Source organism: Anopheles maculipalpis, chromosome 2RL (assembly GCF_943734695.1).
Source record: "Anopheles maculipalpis chromosome 2RL, idAnoMacuDA_375_x, whole genome shotgun sequence".
Taxonomy (NCBI): domain Eukaryota; kingdom Metazoa; phylum Arthropoda; class Insecta; order Diptera; family Culicidae; genus Anopheles; species Anopheles maculipalpis.
In genome coordinates, this window is record NC_064871.1 from 21608482 (window position 1) to 21635245 (window position 26764).

The window sequence follows — 26764 nt, forward strand, 5'->3', positions numbered from 1 at the left end:
CCAACCGCCAACCACTTATCAAAACTCATCACACGCAGCGTGATATGGGTAGCACCTGTTTCAATAGCAATTTTTCAACCACCAAGTGAGCGGAATTATTACATCGTAGCCGGTGTTTTTTTCCCTCCCTATTTTTTCTTCCCGTTTTGTATCCGTTTCAACCCTGACACTGTATGGCTGTGTGGTGTTGTTCGGGCAGACGATCACATCATGATTTAACACACGCCATATCACACGAAATAAGAGTCACTGGCATATAACTCACACCGAGCAGCTCGCAGCTAACTTTAATTTATGACACTCCATCTGCCAACTTTTACCTCCGGCCTGGCAGGCTACTACTGGCTCAACCATCTTTACACACTCTTTGCCACAACTGTACACTTTCACCTTTGCTTTCACCTCACCAGTAAGATCTTACGCTTTTCGAACGATCCGACCAGCCATGAACGGCGATGGTGCACTCAAGCTGTTAGAAGCCTGACAAATAAAAACAGCACACACTGATGCGATGCCACAAACAGCGATTCTGTTTTATTTTCATAAGTCGTCCGGGATGGAGACGTTCTATGTGAAGCGTGAATAATCCATTACAGCCGTAAGTTGGGCCACACGGTGCTCGCGTTCGCTGCGGCGCGAGCCACACGTTTCGGGCAAGCCTTTCCTGGTGGGCAAGGTTTCCGCACAATTTGACGCCTTATGGTGGAGAAGTTGAAAACTCATCAATCACTCCGAGCACGGATCGAAAATCTTGTGCACTTTCTGGCTTTTCCCGCGTCTGCCTAAGGTGGCCCGAGGGTCTTAAGGGATTTGGCAGAGGTTAAAACAGTTGATACGACCCATAAAAGCGCAAGTGAAGGAAACGGACAAGGTTGCCCGAACTGAACTGGACGATACACGGCACAAGATACACGGCGGATTTGTAAACGCACAAAACACTCTTCCAGAGAGTTATATATGTATGTGTGTGTGTGTGTGTGTGTGCGTGTAAGAATTTTATTACAATTTTTATAGGCCGCCAGGCGGTCTTCCGTTTTGTGCGTCTAATATCGAACGACAATCCACGATCCCGGAGACACACGTCCGTCTGCCCTATAATTGGACGGTTTGGTGACGAACCCGGCGCTTCCGGAATACCACTCAGCACAACCGTACACTAGCAAGCACTCCACACGACTACGCGTACGGGTGCCGTGATGTCCTTTCGAACGGAGTGCGCCAACATTCATTCCTGACAGGCTCACTCACAGCCACTCACTCTCGAAAGAGCAAGCGCCGATGCAAGATTTTCTCTCGCATTACAACGGTTCACGCCAACCAGGAACGGTAAAAAATCTGCCACAGAATGAACTCGTAGTGGGTCATGGTGAACAAATTGCAGCTTCCGGTGCATATTTCGCCAGGGAGCTAGCGGTTGGGGTAAGCAGCGGAGTAGCTCCTAGTGGAGCTGATTTATTTCTTTGTGATTTGCTGAACGTTACAAAAAAAAATGCCTGTTAAAAGCTTTTCAGCCCCATTCGGGACCGTGCTGAAACATAGGTTGTTCCTGAAAGCGAATTGTTTTGAGGTCAAAGGCACACAAAAAAAAAACGAAACAAAAAGCCCAATTTCGGTAGCACACCAGTAAAACTTATTATGCATGCTTGCAGCAAATGGCAAGAGATGAAAATGAGTTATGCTTGGCATGTGTGTGTGTGTGTCCATAAGCTGCCATTTGGTTTAAGTCGTCGATAGTAACTAATTACGCCGTACATCGATTTCAGCAATTTCCTACATTGCTGCAATCAACGTGCATTTCTCCTCACTGAACTTAGCAAACGTATAATTCCGAAACGCTAAAACGTTGCTCGCTGACGTGTGCTTAATGGAAGTCCTTTGCGCCGTGCACTACACACGCACACACTCGAAATGTTGATTTAGCATCGTCACAGTTAAACATCAAAATGCCACAATTGTGTGCGTTTGCACGTGGAACTGCATATGGATAGGTGTGCAGAATCGCGTGTAAACTGTATGCGCTTTGCGCACAAACGCTCCACAGTGCGGTCCCAGTGCGATCGGATTTCAGCGAAATTGGAGACTGCCTGGCGAGCGCTTGCACACTCAACTACGTGCTCGTTAATTGCAGTTGCATCGATGGCGTAAAGTAATTGCTGCCGGATCGGATTACATCCTGATGCAGCGACGGTACTATCGTCGAGTATCTTTATAAGTTAGACCCCGGCCCAAACCCACCAAACGGGAGGGGGCTGCAGCTTTGGTTTGGTAAATTTGGAAAAGTCAGACCAAACGCTAGGAGGAGTAAGTTTTCAACCCACGGCCATTCACGACTGCACGAATAACGTTTAACACTTCGGCGCGCACTTCGCACCCATCTCGCTACCCCGTCCGAGCCAAGGGTTAAATCGCATAAGCCGTTTTGCATCCATAAAACGAATCGGGTGAAAAAGAGTGCCCGGTGGGAAAAGGACACCACGAATCGTCTCGGCGAGCAGGAAGCTGAAGCTATGGCCATAACCCCCCCCCCCCCCCCCCCTTTCCACCCATTACGTCTGTCGAATTCGGGAGCAATATTTTATGTTTGCATCATTAAATTACAATCACCGGGAATGTTGGTGTCAAGCGCAAGGACGCAACTACTGCTATGTAGGGGACTACCGTACCGGACTGCTTTCTGCTAGCGATGGAAAAGTATGCTCAGCCATTGCACACATCACCAGCACGCCGAGCACCGCCGGGGCCACGGGAAGACACGTGTCGTAGCATCGTTCCTGCATCGTGCGTACAGGTAGTAGTGGTAGATCTCACACAAATCTCTCGACCCAACGCTTCAACGCTGCAAGCCTTTTTCCCGGGTGTTCGTAAGGCGGGATATACTGACGAGGCAGTAAATCCATACCTTGGATACAATAATACCGGATAGTCAGGATCGGAACGGATTTGGCAGCGTGAAATAGGGGAAGCAAAGCGAACAAAAAATGGCCACCAGCAGTGTGCGGCGTGCGACACCGTCTCCCTGCCAAACGTGCGAAGCATTAAAGCCAACTACGTGATGTGATCACCGGGAAATGAATATTGCCACCGCGTGGAAACGGTGGTTGTGTGGATAGGTAACAAAAGAAAAATAAAACAAAAAAAAGAAGGAAAATCCCAAATCCAAATCAGGTTCAGTGTGTTTTCGGAACGGTCGCGTTCCGGTGCGTTCGCGTGGTATTCGTGCGATCCCGCAGGCGAAATAGGTGGAAATAGTCTTGAAGACGTAGACTATTATTTATGCTGACTGAGGGTTTTTCAGCTGGCGCTAAGAATCGGGAACGATTGGAACGGGTAATTCGAGACGGTACAGTACAACAGCGGAACGGAACAATGCTGGGATTAAATTTGGGAAAGCCTTGTCGCAAAAAAAAAAAAAGCACAAGCAGCCCCCTGCCGGCGGGCAGAAGGAAGTTTAGAATTTTCAATTTTCCGCGGCACGAAACTTAAAACCAAACGCGAGAAGCAGCTTAAGCGTGTTGCTGCTTGTATATCGTTTCGACATGATTTACCTTCCGGCTAGCTGGTTGTCTCACAAATCGGTCTGAAAATCAATCGGCTAGGAGGGGAGAAAATTTCACGCAGGAATTCAATATATCTGTGCTGATTGAAAATCATGTTCAATACCCGCTTGTTGGTTTGATACCTTCACCCCGTACCAAGCAGCAGCAGCAGCAGCAGCAGCACCAGTGGCAGATTTGGTTAAAGTAATTGATTTCCTCCCTGTACCGGTGCGTTTCAAGACAAGTGAAATTAAATGTACCTCAAATTCGGTTTTCGAATTGCTGCCGGCGGGGAGGATGTTTTTGCGTGGTTTTGTGGGTCTTGTAGGTACATTGGCGCTTTGATCCTGTTGCATGAAATTCTCACACGGAAATTTGCTTGTTGTCAATCAAAGGGGACGGCACTCGCAAACACGCGAAATCGCGAAATACACACGAATTACGATTGCCGTAGCCGGATTGGTTGGTGGAGTGCACCGCAGGGAAACTGGAACTTGTTGAGCTTCGTGGTTTAGGGTGTATGTGTGTATGTGTGTGTGTGGAAAGTAGTAAGTGATGGAAAACATGCTCACAAATGTACAAACGCTCGTCACGATCCCGTTCTGAGAATGGGCTAATGATTGCCATCGGATGTCAAATTGGATTTGATGTTTCGATGCTATGGATGTTATTAATTTATAGCTGTTGGTTAACCCTGTATTTTATGGCTAAATATTTAACCAGAACCATGTCGAATCGATATTACAATAACTGTCAGATGTACATGGGATCCTATATTAAAAGTTTTGTCTTTGTGTGTTGAAGGATTCGAAGGAGGTAACTTTGATTTACTTAAATTGTCTCCCTCAACCTCATTGTCTCTGTAATTTTAAGATGTTGAGTCCTTTGTACGGTAGTTAGAAACAAATAAAATAATTTAAACATACTACAAACCGAGAGGTCTTCCGTCAGATGCAGAATATATTAAATATTAGACGTAAACAGAGCACCAGAAATACAAGTAAAATACTCCTCTCTTTTATTGATCTTTGCTCCTGTTTAGTGTTACATCTTTCTTTTGTCAAACAGGTCCAGTCGAAATCAACTCGAATGTGTGCGATATCGGCTCAATATCAACTGGACAGCTTAAAATCAAATAATGTTATTTAGTCCAAAAATATTTTTGTTATCATGTGGTAATGCAAACTGCAACTATGAGTAGCCTTTTTTAAATTCCCCCTCACTTCGTTTCACACCAAATGGCGCTATTGGGATTGTGTGTGGGCACACTGTGCACATATTTGTACGTTTTTAAACATGATTCAATTCTAATTGATACAAACATCAAAACAAGTTTATCAACAGCTTAACATTACCCTCGGAAGCTTGACCGCAATAAACACGTGTACTGTTTACCGAAACACTACCATTCATGAATAGATAATTGATTTTCCCGATTGCACCGGGAAAGCGGCATGACATCGATCAAGAGCTCGCTGATACCCGGGCCCGGGTTCAGCGGGATTCAATGCAACAGGATTAGATGAGATCAAACCGGTTGGGAAATCAGTGGCTAAAATTAGAAAGCTTTTAAAAATGGTGTGCATCATTGGCTTTTGGGAAGGTGGGAAAAGTGCTTTATTTACTATTTTTCCTCATCTTATCGTCGCCCTCCGGTGCTTTGTGATTCCAGTGCAGCCAAAATGAATTGATGCCGGTGCCGGTCGAGCAAGAGGGCGCGCGAAGGAAGCCGAGTGTACGGTGTTTGCTCTCGATAGGATCCATCGCTGTCGGGTCTGGCTCTGGTTAGTATCCTGCCATCACCACAATGTGATTGAAAAAGCCGGCTCACGGTTGGTTGGGCTAATGTAATCTCTGGCAGAAATTATACCAACCAACCATCTTTCGACTAACGAACCTCACCGATGGCATTACCGGTTGCTGCGCTCCATGGGATGGGAGTAAACGTGAGTGACTGCGTGTGTGTGTGTGTGTGTGTAAGTAGAAGGGAACACCGGTAAGGCAACATTAAGTGGTAAGTATATTTGAAAGCGAACGCACTATACCGTCTAATGTAGGGCGCTCTCCCGGGGGTAAGCTTTGCTGGAATTTAACTACAGAACCGGTACCAAATTACACACCAAGGTGATCGAAAGCATGCAGAGCTTGAAGATGTATGGAAGGTGTGTGCTCCCTTACACACCCAGCACAACGTGCCAAGGATATTCAACCGCTCGCCCTCATACGTAACAGGGTGTGTGTGTATATGTGTGCAAGCATGTCGGCAAACTGCCATTGAATGCGTATTAATTTTTCATCTCATGTTAATTGAAACCAAATACGTCAAGCTATCATTGCTCACCCATTTGACGGAAAGCAGCCAGTGAGGACGAGTGCGACAGTCGGCTCATATGACTCGACTAATAGGGCCGGTATCACTTTCCAGATCGGGCCCAAGAGATACCCGGCACACCCGGTGGAAGAACGATTCGTAAGGCTACGTCATAAAAGTCGTACACACGATTAAACCCCCGGCACTTTCTTCGCTACTGATGGCAAAATTGCAAATGTTTCTGTCAATTGGCCACTGTAGCAAAAGGTATCGCTTGCAGAACACACACACACACACACGGTGTGAAACTGTTATTAGAACGCACGATGAACCTGTCACATCCCATTTCGAGGGAGTTGCATAAATATTTTGCAGCTTCATCATGTCAAGGATCGGCTGCGGCACCGGCGGCCGGTGATATCCGGGCATCATAATTCATTTCACCAACGACAGGAATTGCTTCAATTAATCGGTTGCAGGTCTCTCGGGGCGAGAGTCGAGAGTTTTTTTTTGTTTTGTTTCCTCACACTACCACAAAGGTCCAATTGCCATCAGGGCTTGTATGTCGCATTGTCTCGTTTTCAATAACTCTTCTGCTTAAAATTAATTAAAAACTGATTGAAAATTATGATCTATGCTTGTTTTTTTTTTGGTGCAAATTCAGGCCAAGGCTACTCTCCGGCTACTAGCCGCTAGGGTGTGGCACCTGTGTTAAAGTGTCATTCTTTTTTATCGATATGGAATGCAAAACATAAATGGTGGTAAACGATTTTTATAATAACCTGTACGATGAGTGAGATTAATCGTGAACCAGGAATAAAAATGGAAAAAAAGCTTTTAAAAGCTGGTGAGGGAATTATTTTTAAATATGGATCTTACTGTAGAATGAATAATTTTAATAGCGTACACATTATTTAAAGAATGCTTTACAAGGATGCCTTAATTAAGATTCTTTTTTTTCTCTACCAATAAAAGTGTTTACAGTACTCGTTAATGTATTTAAATTCCGTTAAAAGTATGCTGCAGCCAACACTCACAGATTTATTATGGAAATTCCTGTCCTCCTTATGCTGGGCCAATAAACCATCATGGCTGCGCATACGATAACGTGATGTAAAATGGTTTTAAAGCACAATGAATCAAATGAAATCAATGCACACTTACAGAAGACACCGCACGGCATACATAACATCCGTTAATAAAATGAGCTTTAGCCTGGTTAGTCAAGCATTCCGAACATGCTGCACATGAGCTCCTACTTTACTCATTCCCGTTCGATTTGCCCGGCTTCACGGTGCCGTTCTATAATTGAATGCTGAATTTTATTGCACACCACCAGTTTGGCCGATTTGAGTGTCAGTTCGTTGGAACGTTGCTTTGTCTACAACATGATGGGTCCCGATTTGGATCGACCGCCGCTTAAAATCATTCACCGATCACAAAGCACCACATAAAAGCTGCGTTTCAGCTTTCACAGTCACACAAAATGGAAAAGTCATAAAATTACCGAAAATAAATAGCAAATAAACAGTGGCAAAAAATGGCCATAATGTATTCCATTTTTTTTTTTCGTTTTGCTAACTCCAAATGACGAAGAGAATTGATGTACGACCAAGGGACAGAATGCCGTCGTGAAATGGTGTCAATAAATTTGGCCCCTCAAACAGTGACATTTGTCAACTTGCACACCATCATGCATTACCATGGTGTTTTGTTCGTGCGTGTGCGTGTGTATGTGACAGTTGGCAATGGTTCACAAGCGCCCGGAGAGGCCCTTTTGCAGTGTGGTCTTGAGTTCTGTGACTGCAAAAGCCTACACTGGCACGAGCTTAAACAGCAGAAACATCATCGTGGCTTGTGGCATTTCCCCATCTTCACATCTTCACATTTTATGCGCCGGTTCGATGGAAATTGAAGTCCCAAAATGGAGCATATTTTATTTACGCTGCACGGTTCGTACGCTCTGCTGTTGCGTAGCCAAAGGATCGGCGTTCTTTACGCAGTTGGGTGGCAAAGCGCCAGTACACGGTTTCGTCCTGCTCAAGCGAACCATTTATGTCAATTAACGAGAGTTCGCTAGCCGATGAGTGACGGCAGCAGTTGAAAAATCAATTTCCCGCCCAATATGGATGAGTACGGACCGGTACTTTGGTGCCGGGCCGGAGTGGATTAATGCATAAAAGGACATGTGCTTAAATATGCGCTGACTGCGAAACGAGACACGGCCGGCTGGGAAGGAATCGATCAAACGTCCGTGCGACCCGTGTGCGCACTGTATCAAGCTACCAGGATGAGTGACACCGATGGAAAATCAACTTCAACGGTAAGAGATTCCAATCACTCATCTCGAGTGCGAGAACGGTTGAAATTGATTTTAACCGTGCCTTGCCATGCTCCCGACGAGCCACCCGACAATGGAAGGACCAACCGGTAGGAAGTGTGTACGTTTGCAATCTTCAACCGTTGGACGCGGGCGTAGTTTCACAAAAGCAGCAGCAGCAGCAGTAGTAGTTGTAGTAGTCGCAGCGACAGTCCTGCGAACATTAAATGATGATAAATTACGTTGCTAGTTTCCGATTTAACGGACCGTACCCAGTAGCCAGACAGCAGTGCGCACAGAAGTCACATTATGATTGAGATTTTGGACGGAGACCATTGTACCGAAGCGCTCCATTGTGCGGCCGTTCCTTACAGCGTAAGATTGTTTCTTATGAGCCTGCGACCTTCAGCCAACCAATTCAATCAGTTTTGCCAACCGTTAAGCCGCATCTATTTGAATAATCAATAACATCGGTGAGCATCGGATGGACGACCGATCCCTACCGTGGGGATCCCTGCTTGACATTCCCGCACCGTGACGATGACGTTTGGTGAAGTGAGCGATTTCTGCTCTGATTGGCCTACGGTTATCATTTATCGAATTTTAGGCATGCCTTAAGGTACCGAGCATGCTGAAGATGCTTCGCGACGTAGCGTTGAACGGTGAAGCGTTCGCTCATAAATATTTATGATGCCCGGAAATGTGCTGATAATACCAATAATCGGTCAACTTCGACAATTTTGCTCGCAAGCCAAGGCTGTGCTCGCAGGATTATCGGAAGCCATGGGTGAAATAGTATTATGGCCGAAACTAGGCAAGCGTTAAGGCCACCGAACAGATGTTACCAGAGAGAACAAATGTTGAAATGGTTTACAAATTTACGCAGAATCAATATGCTTTCTTAGCGCCAAAACGAGGAGCTGAAAATGGTTATGATGTCAAAAACAAACGTAAAAGAATGATAAGAATGTGAAAATTATTATAAGGAAAACCAGTAAAACAAGTTTTGACCCATATTGGATTAACATTTTTCTATATTTAGACATCCTGTCGGGTGTTTTACATTTATCTTAACTTCTTCTAATATCATTGTTGATTCAACATTAAATTCAACAATTTTGTATTTCATCTTTGATATTTATAAATGTTTATTTGGTTTTAATAAATGTTTATTTAGAAGTTCAACAGTAACCACTTTTGTGCAACCCTTGCATAATAATAATGATACCATTTTTATTTTATAAGGTTGTAAATGATCTTTTTAATTCCCTGTTACAAACTGCCGAACTGCTTAATCAAACTAGAAAAATAAAAAAACATTGATTTGAATAGTCCAAGTGATACAACCACAATGTTAAATACCACACCTAAACCAAACAGCGTGATGGCATTTTCGTTACAGATTAGTTTCAATACGAGCGCCCGGAACAGGCTAAGAAATGCCACAATATTAACCGATAAAGGAACGCGTTCGAACCGAATTGTAATTCCCACACTGGTGCTTCAGAAACTTTCTCGAAGGCCCGTGCATTGCGCAAGAAGCTGCCGGTCTTGCCAGCTCCGGTCCGTCCATCTTCTCAGCGCTGGATTATGGAGCGCCCAAAGCGCTGTGTGCTTCAGCGTCGAAAAAGGGCCAACAACCGCATGTCAAACTTTTGCTAGCCTGGAATAATCGTGGTCGGGTAATACCTTTGCCGTTTTGCCCAAATCTCTAATGCCATAGCCGTAACGCAACAAACATTATGAACGAAATGAAGGAAGGACACCGAACGATCAGCAAAGTTTGAACCGTTCCGTCAGTGTTCAACCACTGAAACACGGTGAACACACACACGCACTCACTATACATTCACCCAACAATCTGAATGACGAAAGTTTGACCGTTTCGAATATGACTTTGGACAGCAGCGCCCGAAGTGTAACGACGAATGGTATCAGCAGCTCAGCTAAGCAGCTTATGGTACAAGATTTCCCAGAGTCGTTTGCCCAGATTCGTCTCGAAAAACACTCTTCCCGGCACTTGCAGCAGAACGAACGGAAGCGGGACGGATGCCGGACGGAATCTTATGGCAATTTGATGTATCGGCGAAGTTCGTAGCCCGGCCAGTAATGTTGCAGAGTTTGCTCTACTTGTAGCGAACCTCACACGCGAAACCGTTGCCGTGGACGGATCCATGATGGGAAGCAACGAGCGGGTCGATAAAACAGAAAGCAAATTTATCTTCCTTCTCAGTTCATTTAGCCCGCGCCAAGGCACACAGAATGAGGGCAATAAAAACTCCAATCTAAATACGTGCCACTTTACAGCATATACACTTTTCGCGCAGATAGCTGGTAGCAAACAGGAACAGCAATATGGAACGTAGATTTGCTGAACAGTCGGGCAACTGTTAGTCTAGGAAACGGTTTCAGAAGAAGGTTGTGGGAAAGTGTAAGGTGAAAAAACCTGACACAACTACTTCAAAACTCCGAGATGGGAAAAGAAACAAGCGCTTCCCTACATCCCAATTCATCTTCCTCCTGACGCAGGGATACATTAGGGACAGGATCAATATTTTATTATAGATTCAATTCAAACATTTAAACGAAGCACCCTGAGCCGGCTCGGGTCACCTGTGTCACGCCAGTACGTGCCCTAGGTCCAACCAAAGACATGGATCGACAGTCACTGCTGCAGACCTGTATCTGTTGGACGCCTTTTTTTTCCCCGCATTGATAAAATGCAGTCCTTAGTTTTGCATGATAAAAAGTCAATGATTCCGGACCGACATAGACAGTCGGCAGAACTCGAGTAAGTGGTTCAGAAAAAAAGGTTACACTTCATCGGACACTGACGAAGGGACACCCATCTCAACAAGAGTGCCAATAGGAGATCAATAATCCGTTGTTGCATGAATCGGACCGGGTTGATTGAGTTGGTCCGATGAGAAATATTGATATTTAGAGAGAGCTTTCTTGAACTTTCCTCGCTTGTCTGCCATTCGGCAGTACACCGTCGTCACGCGGCACACGTAAGACAGACAATGTCCTTCGCCATTGTGGATTGTGAAGACGCATGTGTTTGTGTGAGGAGCAGTAGAAAAATAAAGCTGCTTTTGAATGGGCAACGAAACAACGCCCAGCACCACTCTCAAAGGAGTTAAGGAAAAATGCAAATACGCAGACGGAGAGAAGCACGTGAGCATAGAATTATCATAACATCCCGCCCAGTGCCGTGTCGTATGGTCGAGGTACGGGTTCGTTTACTAAAGTGTGTCTCCATGACGCGTTAGTTTGTGCCTCGGATTCCCAGGCGCTCTAGGGATACACACGGGACACGTGGGAAGAAGCGATTATCTGCGAGGACTGCTGGTGCTCTTGCTGCTGCTGCGACACGGGGAAATAAACATAATTTTTCATTGTCACACTACATGGTCCCGCAAGCACGTGCACGTACCATCTCAAGTGGGAGGAATGTACTTTGTTTAGCGGAGCATGTGTGTTAGAATGTATTGTGTAGGTGATACGTGAAACGTACTTTAATTTCCGCTTTAAGCTTAATCCGCACCGCGGCTTATTGAAAAATGAAGCTTTGCTTTGGCTTTAGCTGGTATGTTAAAGAAGCCTTGATTCAGTCCAAAAATATAATTGCATAAAAGTGAATGTCGATGAAACGCGCAAAAAATCTCAACTCGTTTTAAAACCTCTATAAAACTTATCAGATTTAATTTATTAGAAATCAAAAAGGAATCCTTTTTTCAAAAAACCACACACCAAAAAAGCTCACCCACTCACCTCACCACCTTCCCGTTCTCTACTGATCAAAAGCAGCGCACAAATACAAATGTTAATTCAACAATTTTGCTGACTATAGCGTTGAAGATTTAGACCACATTGTGTTTGTCCGCTGACCTGAAACGATGAACCTTGCCGATTTCGGAAATAAGCATTTGGCTGAACCCGGGTTTTTGACCGACGACAGCTATAGCATCATATCTCTTTGCTAAACACTCTTAACTCGCATCCCGAGCATATTAATTTCACACAACCAACAACCGAGTCGTAAGATAGCGCAGAAAAAGCCCAACCCCGTTCGGTCCAGCACCATCATCTTAAGTTATCGATTTCGAAGGCCGTTTCGGTCGAGCTCTCGGTGTATGTGGGAAAGTGGGTTGGCTTTAAAAGAGCAACCAAGTCAACCGGAAGTGGTGGAAATTTTGCACACACTAGCACGGACCACAGCATCGAGAGCGAGAGAGAGAGAGAGAGAGCGAGCGTTCGAGGCCAGGATTACAAAACAGTTTGGCATGCACTTGTGTTTTTCGCTTGTCGGTGCACTTTTTTGCCATTGCCGTCTAGTCCCTTCGAACAATCCAATTGCCTTCGGGGTCTTGCATATTGCATGGCGCTGAAACCACTGTCCTGTCTGCTTGCTGCTTGCTGGACGTGAGCCAACCATGTCTCAAGAGCTTTAAGAAATAAAATTAATCATACAGAATGAAACGGGGGAGAAAAAAAAACACAGAAAACGTACATAAAACTGTCAGCTTCAGTCAGTAGCGATCGAGCAACGAACAGATTTAACAATGCCATTCTACTTAAAAGACTGTGATTACAAAACAAACATACCACACAACAGCAAAATAAAACAAGACAAAACGAAATAACCTTCGTAAGCGGGGGCAAAGCAAATTATCTTTGCGGTAAAAAAAAAAAAACCAAACAAACGAACCATCGCACAGAACCGTGCTCATTCGACAGCGACCGTTTAAGATCGCACACAAAGAATAATTTAATTATGCTTTGAGTTAAATGGTGCACCGGGGCAAACCCCGTGCCATTACAGCATTAATATACATGTCATACATCTTGGCAGTCCCATTTCGACAGGGTAGTTTAACGGCTGCGTTATTCATAATACACCTTCCACACAAAGGAAGAAAGAAATTCCCCGAAGGACGATCATCGGGCGCCCGGAGCAGCTAAAATGAGGCACAGGCACCAGCGCCCCGAACGTGTCTGGCTATAAGCAGGCGAGTTACGTGACCTCGTTAATCCCTGGTGAGCATTCACAGTTATAATTAGAGTTTAAAAGGTCTATACTATAGACACCCCCAACACACACACACACACACATGCAGACAACCACCGCATGTTGCGAATGGGAATGTCCAGCCCCGTCTAATTGCTTTCGGTGAAAATGTTAATGCATTCTTAATAACGAGGTGTAGTACCGCGTGGTTCGTATCGGGCGGAAAATAATGATTTACCGGTAGTGAGCTGCAGTGGCAAGTGGGCATAAGCATACGATGAAACTATAAGTAATTTGAAATTAAATGAACCTGCCAACTTTGATGAAGTAATCTGATTGTCGTAACAACACAAACGTTCTGATAGGTCGAGAGTGTATGGGATGCACTTAGTGTTCGTGGCCGCTTAAACAATTTTTGTAGTTTTCCATGGCTTAACGAAGTACATTGTACCGAGAAACGGGAAAAGGTCGCTGGATTGAGTTTCCACCAGTAATCATTTTAGCGCTTTACATGATCGAACACAAACCATCACCACTGTCGTTTATTGTTTTTCCCTCCATACGATTCCCAGTTCTTATCTATACAATTTTAGTCCACTCTGCAATAGTTAGCAAACTGTCGTCGTAACATCTTCACATATCACCCCACCTGCGCGTTTCAGTGTGTGTTAGCTAGTCCTGCAGCATCCGTCCACCGTGCCCGTATCGTGGGTAAAGTTTGTGCATTCTACCAAAACGATATTCCCAAACAGTCCGATCCGTTCGGAACGATTCCTGTGGCTGTGGACACAGTGCACTAGGTACAAAGCTAACCGAAGCGTCCCGGGCTAGCGCTCATACACAAAGAGATCCGCAACGGTACGGTCCATTTGTGAGCAAAAGTTGTGGAAAAGTCATTAGTAAGTGCAAGGTTCAGCGTGTTAATTCCAGGTGACATAACCATATTACTTTCTCCATCTCCTCGGCGTCCCGGCCCACCCACCCGCACGGTAAGACTTCATTAGTCATTGACGTTAATTGGTAGTGACATTGTACCTCCATGGAGTATTAGTAGGGAAAATGAAATCATTATGGTTTAAATTAAATTCTATCATTCAGCTATCAACGGGCACTAGCGTACCGGTGCGTGTGAAAATGTGAACAGGAAATGGACGGGGAGGGAGAATTGATAGTTGTTTGATGAAGTTCGCAAGTGGATGAAGCAAGAAGTTAACTTCTTTTTGCATATGAAATAGTTAATTTTCTGCGTGGAAGAAAATTACCTCTATTGAACTGCTAGTTGCTGTCTTAAGAACAGAGTGTGGAAAACTAAAAATAAATTAAGCAAACACCTAAGCGAGATGTTTAACATTCAAATTTTGCAAGAATACATTGTAAATATACAATAAGACTCCGTGCAGGTTCAATATTTCCGCAGATAATCCTTATCGTACTCTCACGAGTGCCTGAACTGTGGTGAGAGTGAGTGCCACTTACAATCGGAAGGATAAAATGAACTCATGCTCGGTTAGTCAGGATGAAATGAATCAAGTGCTTTCATCTTCACCAACGTACCATCTTAAGGATAATCATAAAGCCACTCTTAGAGCTGCTTAGCAGTAAAACGCTACAATATCGAATTTAATTGAAGAGATTCCCGGAAACTAATGCATATTGTATCATTCAACTATGCTGTGGATTTCTTGTGCTTTTGAATTGGCCGCTGCCATTGCATCTATTTTGGTCCTTTTATGACACCAATTCTTTACCCCATAGTAATGTCCCAGTAATGCTTATTGATGTGGATCGAATTGTTATCATTTGTCGCTATTAATAAATGCTAACAGCAGCTCCTATCATTTATTGTAGCAGGCCCGGAAGCACAAATTAACGCCCCACGAATGATTTGGCCATTAAAAACTCTTCATCAATCATGCTTCCCGAGAGGACCGGATCAAACTCACCCATACACACAAACATAAACAGCGCTGACAGTATAATCCACTTATCCTTGTTCGTCCGCCAGTACGGTCGCACAGTGCCTAGCTTCCCATCATTTGCCAGACCCACACACACACAACCACACGCAGTAACTGATTAAATCCGTGTTCATGGATTCCCATCGGTTGTGATGTACCAAATGTATGATAAAATCGGCTTTGCGGTTACTACCACCGTCAGGGCAAGTGATATCTTAAATATTTTACTACCCTCTGCTGCTGGGAACGAAATTGTGCCAGCGCATTAGATCAATTTGTTTGCGTGATGATAATTATTTTACGACGTACATGCTTGTTCACATTTTGTGCCCATTCGCTGCTGACGCGGGCATGATGGAGATGCGTCGTTTGTGAGGCGTGCGCCTGTAAGTTCAAAATACATCCGGGAGCTTGAGGATTAACATGCCATAAAAATTATCATCATTTTGTATGGGCTCAGCAAGAAACGGCGCTGCGACAACACTGATGTGAGTGATGAATAAACCCCTTTATAAAATTATCCAAAATATATGCAACCTCAGGATGTGGGAATGCAGAGGAAAGAAGAGTTTTGTAAATAAAAAATAAACTTAATACAAATAAAAGTTGGTAAAGGCTTTTCTACAATTTGATACTTTAATTTCAATGTGTTCAATTCCATTTAAATTAAAATCGAAAGCTTCATTCACTAACCCCTGGAGGACAACAGCATCGACGTAATCGCCTGTTACAAGCTCTTTACGGTTTACGGTGCTCTTACCAACCTTTACCATCCATCATAATATAAGATCCGATGCTAAATCTACGCATTATGGTTGTTAATGTTTGCTACTGACGTTTTGGGCATGAGTAAATCATTCAAACTCCAAAGTTCGCCATTGTTGAGGGCGTGTGAAATGCTCGTCAACAAATTGATGGCCGGCTGGTCGGTCCCTTATCTTGTGCCGCGGATGGGGTGATGAGTAAACTGGCATCGAAACGAAATAAGGGGGAATCCTGGGACGATGTGTCCATCATCCGTATCTAAAATTACACGGCGCAAACACAGGTTGAATGGAATTTCTAGTACTGCTTTCAAAACTTGTTTCCAACGCAAATTCCTCGAGCTGTAGCTCGCCCTCGTCTAATATGTGCCGTTAATTAACTATTGCAAAGAATTTATCAAACTGAAGTCAAAATTCGAAATTATGTTACAACAATTTTCGTGCCTTACCAAATGTGAAAAGCTCCAACCACCCTTTCGCTGTCAGAAAAAGCTCCGAATACTTGACGTGTCGATCATACCCGAATGGATAAAAACTTCCCACATTTAAAGTGTCTTTTTCGGTACGCTACCCCTTTTCATTACACGCACACACACACACACACACACACACACACACACACAGTTGTGCGATACAATAGGAATTCTCTTTATTCTTCCCATTCAACCGAAGCTTTCCTTGAAAAGTGGTTCCATTCGTCCAAAACATTTGCCTATGAATGGGTTTACTTACACTCAAACTTTAGCAAGTAAGCCCTTTTCTTTCCAGGAGCGCACAGGCCCACTCGTGGCGAAATATCAATTCCCACCGCAGCGTTTTACGCCCCAAAATACATTTTCAGCACCCTTTCTTTTGAAGTTTCTTCCCGCCGTTGCAAGGATGATTTTTCACTTCTTACGATTGTGGCTTATCGGTCCGGTTGTGCTTCTTTTTTTTTTTTTTTTTTGTTCGTCAAGGGTTTTCTTTTCAGAAGCCCATCCAGGGTGGGTATGTATTTTAGACCGCGGCTTTGTTGGTGTTTAAGAGCTGTTGGTATTCATACTATGGCAGGAAATTTGCATTTACGACGAATCTATTAACATTTTACAGACGTTCTTAAAGGAAATTATATTACGTTTCTGAAAGTTTATTTGGGGATGACAATGAAGTATCTCCTGTCGGCTTGATGGTTGGTAGATAAAGCTAACCTTTATGTCACATTAGCAATGATTAAAGTTGAAAACGAATGTCTGCAAACAAATACAGATACAAAATGTTAAATCATGATGAACTCAACGATAACTTGCTTGAGATGTTAAAAAAGCTTCGTGCGTTGTGTTGCGCTAAGGTTGCTTCATTTACCCACGTCCTGAATAGTTAATTAAAAACAATCCAGCATTTGTTTTGAACTGTTTTATAATTCAATTTTATTGCCATACCCAAAACAAACAAAACAAACAAACAAACAAAAAAACACTAAAAACCGGCAACTTCCTTGTGGGGAATGTGAATTGAAACATTGTACCGAGAGGGACAAGAAAAACGGCAACAAAACACTAACTACATAATTAACGTTGCGTACGCAGTACCTAGGAGACTACTACCTGCCAAAGCATAATTTGACGATAGCCACCCTGTTTACGCATGCAGGACACCTAAGCACGGTTTCATGAAGGTTTTCTCCTTTTTTTTTTCTTTCCATTTTTTGTTGTTGCTGCTCCTATCCGGATGAAACATGCAGATAGGATGAAAAATGTGATAAAAAGTAGGTTAGCTTATCGGTTACCTTTCGCTTAAATCTGTTCCCAAAAAAGTGGCGAAGCGCGTGCGAAGCATGAAAACCTCTTTTATGAATCCGTAGCAGGCGGTGGTGAAGAAAGGGAATGTATTCCCACCTGTCCCATTTGTACGGACCCATCCTGTTTCAATTTAATAAAAGCACTCGTGTATCTACGCCCGAAACATCTAAAAAGCTGCGTCCGTTCCGTAATGCGTCTGAAGGCTGTGGTACCGGGATGAGCAATTTGTATTTGTGTGTGTGAGTGCGAGTACGAGAATGGATAATTGAATACACGTGTTAAACATTTAAACATTTACTACAAAAATTCAAGCATTTTTTAGTGGGAGAATTTTAAGAGTGTCAATACAAACAAAAATCCATACAAACAGTTCGATATTTACTGCAGATTTACCAAAAAACGGTGACGGCTGATGAGAGGATATTAATAAACCGATATTAAACAAACAAAGTAGGCTAAAATCGACATGATGTTTAACATACATCAGGAAATGTTTTTCATTTCACAAAAAAGGATTGAAAGTGTTTCATCTGTTCAAATACATTTTGTTTTTATCCTCACACTTTGGTGATACTGTGTGAAGGCAAGGCGATACACGGAAACGGTCGCTTTTCATCAATATTTGCAAATGAAATTGGTTTGATTCCAAGGTACCCAAAATTCATCACCAGTCAACGTGTCAGACGAAAACTGAATTCGTCAAATGGCACACATCTTGTTTACTTTTAATAGTTTGCCAGTGGTTCCGAATAATAAACCCAAAATTTCTATGAATTGAATACGATCCCCTTTCGGGTGGAGGAATGATCCAATTTTTGAAATGAGTTTTCTGTTTTTTTTACTGGCTAACGTACAGAAAAAATAATCTACGTGGTTAGTTACTGTCAACAACAATATACATTGTTTCTTTCGTGGTAAAAATATACAAATTTTCATTTTTCTTACATCAATTTTAATGGCATCGTTACTGTTGCTCTATGCCAAACGGATGTCACTTCTCCCAAACCCATATGACCACTGTCCGAATGGTTCATCAAATGATTCGTACGTTAAAAATATGATTCACGTGCATGTTAAACTATGAATAACTGAATGGGTTTTTAAGTTTCCCTTGCTTTGATTTAATGCCGCCAACCGCCCGGGACCGAACCGGGAATGCAACCATACTCAGGGATGCTACTGCGACCGACAGATGATTAATGTGAAGAAAACGAGCAAATCGTCCCAGAGTGGCGCCCGTTTCGGTGACCGAGGAGTTCCTGCCACCGAAGACAAATGTTACGAAAGTTTGCTCCAGCAGTTGATCATGGCGATTTCCGAACGGCAAAGGGAACGGCAATACCGAGCGAAACCGAAAAATTGCTAGCATGATGTGAAGAAAGCATTTAAGATCTAGCGGATCAGTTGAAGCATTAGTTTAGGTCGGGGGTGATATATTTTTTCTTCTTCCCATTCTGGCCGGTTCTGGTTCCCGGCACGCTGTAAGTCGTACACGCCCGGCCCGAAGACAATTGGATTTTGCGGAAATTTTTCACCAAGGCAATTAATCATGCAGAAAATCACACCCAGAAGGTTAGTTGGTTGGCGATGAATTGGCATACTGCGAAAACCCGGGTTTCTGTCACCGGGGGTACCCATGGTACCGCGTCACGTCATCGGCATCATCATAATCATCGTCCAACCTTCGGGAGTGTCTATACCATCGTAATCATCATTATTTGGCGTCCATCTCGGCATTTGCCAGCCAGCCAGCCACGAACTCCAGATCCCGAGACGTTTGTGTGACGTTGACATATTTCATTCTGTTTCATTAATCACGGTCAGTTATGGTTCTGTTTGATTGTTCATCGCATAAAGCTGTTTTCTCTCCCTGTCTGTAGCTTTTACTGCGTTACTGCAGATCATCTTCGAAAATAAACAAAAAAGCGATATTTAAAAAAGGAATATTACCAAAAAAAGTGATCTTTTAAATTTAAAGTAAGCAGGAAAAATATAAAAAAAAGCCTAAATAGCGAGATACAGAAAAATACTATCGAAAACAAGCTGATGATCACTATACCAAATCATGAAGTTATTTGAATCAAATAATTTATCTTTGATGAGTTTTTTCGACCTATCGATTCTAATGAATTTTAGACACACTAATTATGTTTTGATTTCAAAAACATAGGTTGACCTGGTCATATGCAATTATTTATTCATTTTACCACCATGAGTGCAAATGTGCTGTACTTAAGTGTCAATCATCAAATTACTCAGCAGCAAACTGTTTACAATCGATGCTTCCACTACTAATCTAGTCCGTTTTTGTAACGCTCACTCGTTTGGTGGCTTTTGGGTATGTGTTGATGCTGCCCGGTATATGAATGCGGTTAAATTATGCGGCGGACATCATTATTTGTCATTGATACTGTTTTATGGCGTTTTTCGCTCACACGACACGCCATGAGCTTGTGATAAACGGTCCTGTGGTTATGGGTGTGGATTATTTAGTGGGTTGCAGCGTAAACGAGATGAGTTGGCCTTTGGTACGCAGTTATTTATGACATTTATAATCTTTTACATTGAAGCTCAAGCGAGAAAAGCGTAAAAAAATGCAATTAAACATCATTTTGCGTGTAAATGGATGTCTTTTTTTTATTTATGGTGCACATCCAACCGGTGACTTTGGGACATTAAATTGATGTGTTGTGGTTTTCGCATGCTTTCGAAAAATAGATTTGCGACATTTTTGTTCTGTTCAAAATCAAACAAGTATTAAATATTAGAAGACAAGCTGAGTTTACAGAAAACCCCGCCTTACATTAAGAATTGCACACAGTACATTACCACTTTCCGATAAATAGTAACCAATATCAACACATTTTACTAAGCTCATAAGATGATGAGTAACCTCTTACGCCCCAGCCCAAATAGATCGACCACCGTACTAACGAACACCAGAACTTGAACACAAACGTCGAGCAATATTTTACACCGCAAATGATTGCATGATGTAATATTCTCCTCACGTTACGGTCCCGGCAGCACCCCCCGCTTTGCCGGCTTGCGTGGCCAAGAAAATCTTTAAGCCTGCGGGAGATGAATGAGAACTTTCTCGGCAGCACATGATAGATCATAAATCTGATCGAAGGTCGAAGGACGCAGGCACGGATGCAAAGATGCTGTGGTTTAATTTGCAACTTTCGCTCGAACTCTTGTGGGCTATGGTTGACCACTGACAGCCAGTGTGCCGGTACCGGTCTGCCGACAGGAGCACGAACTAGAATTGCTGCTGGAGCGAGAAGTAGAAGGCAAAGCATTCAGCTCTCCTCATTGCTGAAACTAAGAACAACCGGACCTTGAGCCGATTGCTTGCATGAGGAGAAAATGCCAATTCAACAATGTATCATATTTGTTTCGGTTACATCGATAAAATATTCCATCCAAAGCGTAACGATGAAATTATTCATGACTGGTGGCGGGATAAGCGTCATTTATTTACAGTTCTTATGCATCTGTTTGTAGAACGGGTTGAAAATGAATGCAATAAATCGATCCTCAGTCACATAAGTTTGTAAACAAGCGGCTGCGGTGAAGGGATTATTCGCATAAAAAATTAATTGAATCTTTCTTTATGAAATCGTTCAACTTTCACCAAAGTTGTGAACCATCAAAAAAACTATTCAAAAAACCAACATTCATAAATTGAAGTAAAAGAAGAAAGAATATCCGTCAAACTTACTGCAAACATGGACAAATATAGGAGAAAACCCGTTCTCCAATTTCTTTTAATTACACGTTCGGTAAGGAAAATTAATAGTTCCTCATGGTAAAACTTTTTCCATTTGCTTTTCATTTGAGCAATCACCTTTTGACCGGCAGCCTGCCTTGCAATGGTCGCGTTCAGCGATAGGTCGTGGACGGCGCGCAAGCGAATGGAAACAAAATTCGCTTCCACTAAGTTCAGCATAATGCATTTGTAATTAGCGCTCGAAGGAAAGCACAGGCGAAGCACCAAAACAAGCACAAACAGGCACAAACAGGCACACGCCTTAAGCACGGCACAAAAGCGGTTGAAACCTTGCAAAATGGAAACTTAGAACGCGCCGTGTGGAGTGTGCACGAGATTGTGAAAAAAATGTACAGTTTTGTCCAGAAAGAGGCGTACCACCGATGACAAGCAGCGGCTGTATGTAGTGTTAGAGGCCACCTCGCTGCTGGTGTAACGTTTCGAGTGTAAAAGACGCGTATAAATAAACCTTGCCTTCACGTTCAGTATCGCCTTTCAGTCGACTATTCCGCATCATTACCCTTGAAGAGCGCACTTTTTTTTCCTTTGCTTTTGACTTTTCTTTCACGAACGTTATGATTTACATCTCGAGTAGGTTCAGCAGCAAAAGGACGGGGGGCCAGAATGGCCACAAAGGGTAATTATGTCTGAGGGTTGTTTTTTTATTATTAAACATAAGCAAACGAAAACGAGTGTTGTATAAACTATACTCCAATATCATAATAAAACGAATAACGGTGAAAAAATAAAGTCAGCGTCTGTAATACGATTGACAAGGCAAAGTTTGCCACAACAACTGTCCCAACACGCCTGTACGGTGCGGTATCCATGGAGGCTTTCTCGAACTTTCAACAACTTCAAATAACTCATCTTACCGCTCACAGCCAGGGTCCGAAATGGGTTGGGCGGCTTAGTTTGACGATCTTCAGGTTTAATGTTGATAAATGGGCATGTCTTACCGCCATGGACCGGGACCGTGCTCGATTGTCCTGTAACAGTCTGAGCTCGTCACGTAGGGGCACCAAGGGCACAACATATTTTAAAGAATGTATATGAGATTCTAACAACACGAAAGTATGCCTTTATTAGAAATGCTTCCTGTTGTGTCAGTCGTGGCGTGCTGGAGTGAAATTAGTTTTCGAAAGAGTGAGCCAAAAGTGTACGGGTTGGAACGAGAGGGTTAGATAAATTTTGTCGTATTTAAAAATACTTAGCAAAGTTTATCAAGAAAGTGTCGCACATTCTACATGCATGATTGAAAATTTCATGTAAAAAATTTCTTATGATTTTTTGAGTAAATTTGTTTTAGTATTTACTGTTTGCTTATAAAGTGCTTATAAAGATTTTTTTCTGCACGCAAGTTAATAATAAAGATGTATTTTTCAATGCGTATTTTTTTACGTAGAAAACATAACATTCAATTGCAGCTCAATCAATAAGTAATAGCAAGCTAGTGTTAACGCAGAAACACAGGAAAAAGTTTTTCACGGATTGTTTACTCTTTTATTAGGTGAACCAACTTCCAACACTACACCGGCATGTTCAGCAGCTTGTGTTTTTATAAAATTAAATCGATTGAACAACCACATTTCCCTGCTCCGGCTCCGTGCACATTCCAACGCCGTAACCACAGATGCTTTGAAAATGGCGCAAACCATACACTTCACAGTAAAAAAACCAACACCAACCCGATAAAAATACTTCAATTAGACCATAATCAGCAAGTTCATGTCAGTCTGCTGCTGCGTACGGATTGGCCAGATGGTTAACCACGGTATATCTATACCCGCCCGTGTTTCGCTTCTCCCCCGGCGCTGTCCATGTACGAAGTTTAACTTTATCCCACTGAACCAGTAAGACCATCTTTAGCTGATCCTTGTTTCTCGGCCCGGGTACCCACAGTTTCCTGTCTTGGCGAAGTGCCTTAGCGCAGGGTCCGAAACAACGGTTCATCGTGCCAAACGGGAATCTGTTTAGAGAGGATTATTTAATTGCCATATTTACGAGCTCATCGAGCAGCTTACGACCGTGGCACGAAGTTTCGTGCATTTTATGTGCAAATGAACCACCAACTGTCGGCGAGGGAATACTTACGGTACAATCACTACCCTTTGTGCAGTTTTTTGTTTTGTTTGTTAAAGCATCCCTAGGACGTCTTCTCGCAGAAACTTGCGCTCTGTGTGGAGTAAAGCAGCTTGTCGGGTGTTTCGTTTTGAGAGGGTATGCGTGTCTCACACTTATCCGCTAAAGAAGGTTAGATAAATTAATCCGTTGTAGAAGTGTAAGCCGAAGCGGAAGCTATTGTGGAGAAGATTAGAAGAAGTTGCTTCAAGTTAAACGACGCCATATGGCGTATTAAAGTATTATTTGTGTTTCCAAAGAATTGCTTACTTTGTGAGCATTCTTAACTTGGCACAGTTTAATGAAAAACGTTATTTTTAATGTTAAAGTAAGTGAAAATATTGTGATATAGTTGGAACAAAAGCATAATTAGCAATGTAAATTTTACAATAAAACTAATAAAAGTAATTTTACAATGAAATGACTCTTTATAAAAACTTTTTTGAAATCAGCTTCATCAAATAACATGAAGACATAGTTTTAAAAAACCTCAACACAATTACACAACAGTTTTTGTTGGAAGCCTAATAAATGTTTCTTGATTGCAACGTTCTGATGCGGTTTCTCCTCCATCTCCATTAGCCTTTGTTGCACGAAAAGTTCACCGTGCGCTGAAAATAAAAATTATTTATTTAGGGAGAACAACAACACACACACACACACATACGAAAAAAAAATCCTCTACTCCCACCGAAACGATAATCCATCTTCCTTCACCGAAAGAAACACCTGTTCCATGGTGACGAAATGCTTGTGAAAGCATTCGCCTCAGGCATCAACTCACTGGGCTGGTCACTCATTCGGGTTTCCGGTTGCCATTCCGTGCCATTCCCCGGTGTTTGTGTCTCAACATTACCCAAAGGGGGTTTTCTGGCTCGCCTTTTTTTTTTTTGCATCATCCATCCACCAGCTTCACCAGCAACATTTGGCACAAATTTTTGTGCTAGCGTGGGGTTTATATTTTTTCTCCCCCATTTTCATTGTAAGTGGAGCAAGACAATCATTGTCCTGCCGGCTAGCATTATGGTTGTAAAACCTGGATCTCCGTTTTTCCGCGGTCCGAGGTTCATTTGAGCATTGTGGTATTGCTATGTACATTCAGACCTTTCACGTCGTCGGGTGTATGTTGGGGAGTTTTTTTTTTTTTTGTTTAACCAAACCTTTTTTCTTTACATTCATTCGCCGCACAGTGACACACTGGAAGTACCTTTAGAATGGCCCGTTTGATCCAGGCTGTGAGGCTGCGGTGCAGCGGTGAAAATGCCACGGAAACGTGTTTGTCGCTCGCTCCCATAAAACTCCCATTAGGAAGCAAACCGTGGGAAAACGGAACATCAGTTGGTGTGTGTGTGTGTGTGTTTGGGTTTGATGGTGAGATCCAGGCTTCCAGGGTAGTGTGGTCGAGCATAGTAGTGTAGTAGTTATAAATCTTCCCTGTGTTGAAGATATATGGCGTACAGTTTGCTGACGATCGGAGATTATTTCCTTCTGTTCGCACGGTGAAGCTGGGATTGTCTTTTGTTTTTCTCTTTCCACGGTTAAAAAGGTTGCAGTTTCCAGGAAATAAGGTTCGCTGGATACGTGAAGTTGTTTTACATAAATAAGGTACAGTATGTCTATTAAAGAAGGTCCAATGGTTGTATTAGCAAGAGAAAAGGACGTCAATTTAAATGTTATTTATTATTCACATTAGAACCATTTTTACTTTGAGCTATAATTTTCCAGGAACACTCTTTTTTTGTTTTGTTTCGATCTCATAGTTTCATTGTGTCTTGAGCCTGCGAAAACAATTCTAAAATTCCACCAATGACGTACGTACACTTCCGAAAGACATCCACTTCTTCACCATATATATCTGTCACAACCAGAAATACCAAATTAAACAAACATTACGCCCCACCAAAATCTTGGTGGATAGGAAACTTTCATCCACAATGGCGCAAAGTGAAACCAAACAGCAATTAAAGACCCTTCGGCGGTTCAAAACTTATCGACAATTACTGTAAATTCGCCTCAATCCAGAGCACCGGGGAGAGAAACTCCAAAAAAAAAAAAACATTGAACTCCAATTTGATTAACACGTTTCCATTATTGAATATTATGCTCAACCAACCGCACACTAATTCAATTACAAAGTTAGATCCTTAAGAAATTCGTCGAAAATTAAGCTGCTTACTACAATGGTCCTTGGAAGCGTTATTGGAATCCAACGGCTCCTTCACTTAAAGACACCCCCATTTCGAAAGGATCACCCATTCGTGGTACGTGGTGAAACCCTGCCCCGAACTTATTGGGTCCAACTTGAAATAAGTTTGCTCAACAGTAACTGCCAACGCTGACGCTTATGACTCTATCTTTAGGTTGTAGTTGAAGCCAAATGTCCATACGTTCCCGGTTTTGCCACGGTTCGCTCGCTTTGAATGGTTGTTTTTTAAGCTGTTATGGTGGGTTGGCAGCGATAAGAGGGGCCGAGTTCATATTTTCTGTTTATGTTTTGAACCGATTCTTCAACCCGCCGTTTGCTCCGCAAAGCGCGTCGAGCAGCTTCCTAAAGTAACAAGATACGAGCAAAAACTAAAACAAAAGGTTGAAGGAGTGCGTTCCTAGAAATGCACCCTTTCTTGCTAAATGAAACAGAGTTGGATGGGAAATTTGGAACAGGAAAAGTGAAAGAACAAATAATCCTGTTGAAGAATAAAAATCGAAATAAAAATTAAAAAAAAAAGGACGGAAGAGAGATGAATAAGAAGATGCTACAGAAGGTGAATGATGGGATCGATAGGAAAAAAAGAAACATTGTTTAAAAAAAAAACAGCACTCATACACTCACACAATAAAGCACAGTAAAGAGGGTTTCATCCGTTGCGAAATCATAAAAATGTCCAATTGGAAAATGGCAACTTTAACCAATGAGCGAACAAAAAACCTCAAAAACCGTCAGGTAATTTTGAAAAGCTGCTCTCTGAAGGATGGTAATTATCGTTCCTACTTTTTTCCTGCTGCGGTCCAGTGCTCTACACCCGCAAATCAACCGAACACTTTTTGTGTGTGCCTGAATAGCGTGTTTTGTTGTTGCTTCTCTTGCTTTTTCCTCCTGCCGGCTTCACATTTTCACCTGATTTCCCACCCGGTTTAAGTAAATGGTTGATGTGGTGATTCTAAATTAAATTGAACCATCCGAGCGAAACCGACC

The 26764-nt window shown here is 42.7% G+C and overlaps 2 protein-coding genes across 3 annotated transcripts in view; both read left to right on the forward strand.

Moving 5' to 3' along the window:
- LOC126558139 (60S ribosomal protein L3) overlaps positions 1-26764 on the forward strand; it is a 438353-nt gene that overhangs the window by 337649 nt on the left and 73940 nt on the right. The window lies entirely within an intron of this gene.
- Positions 1-26764, forward strand: part of LOC126565411 (UDP-glucose:glycoprotein glucosyltransferase) — a 391865-nt gene that overhangs the window by 271261 nt on the left and 93840 nt on the right. The gene's annotated exons all lie outside the window — the stretch shown is intronic.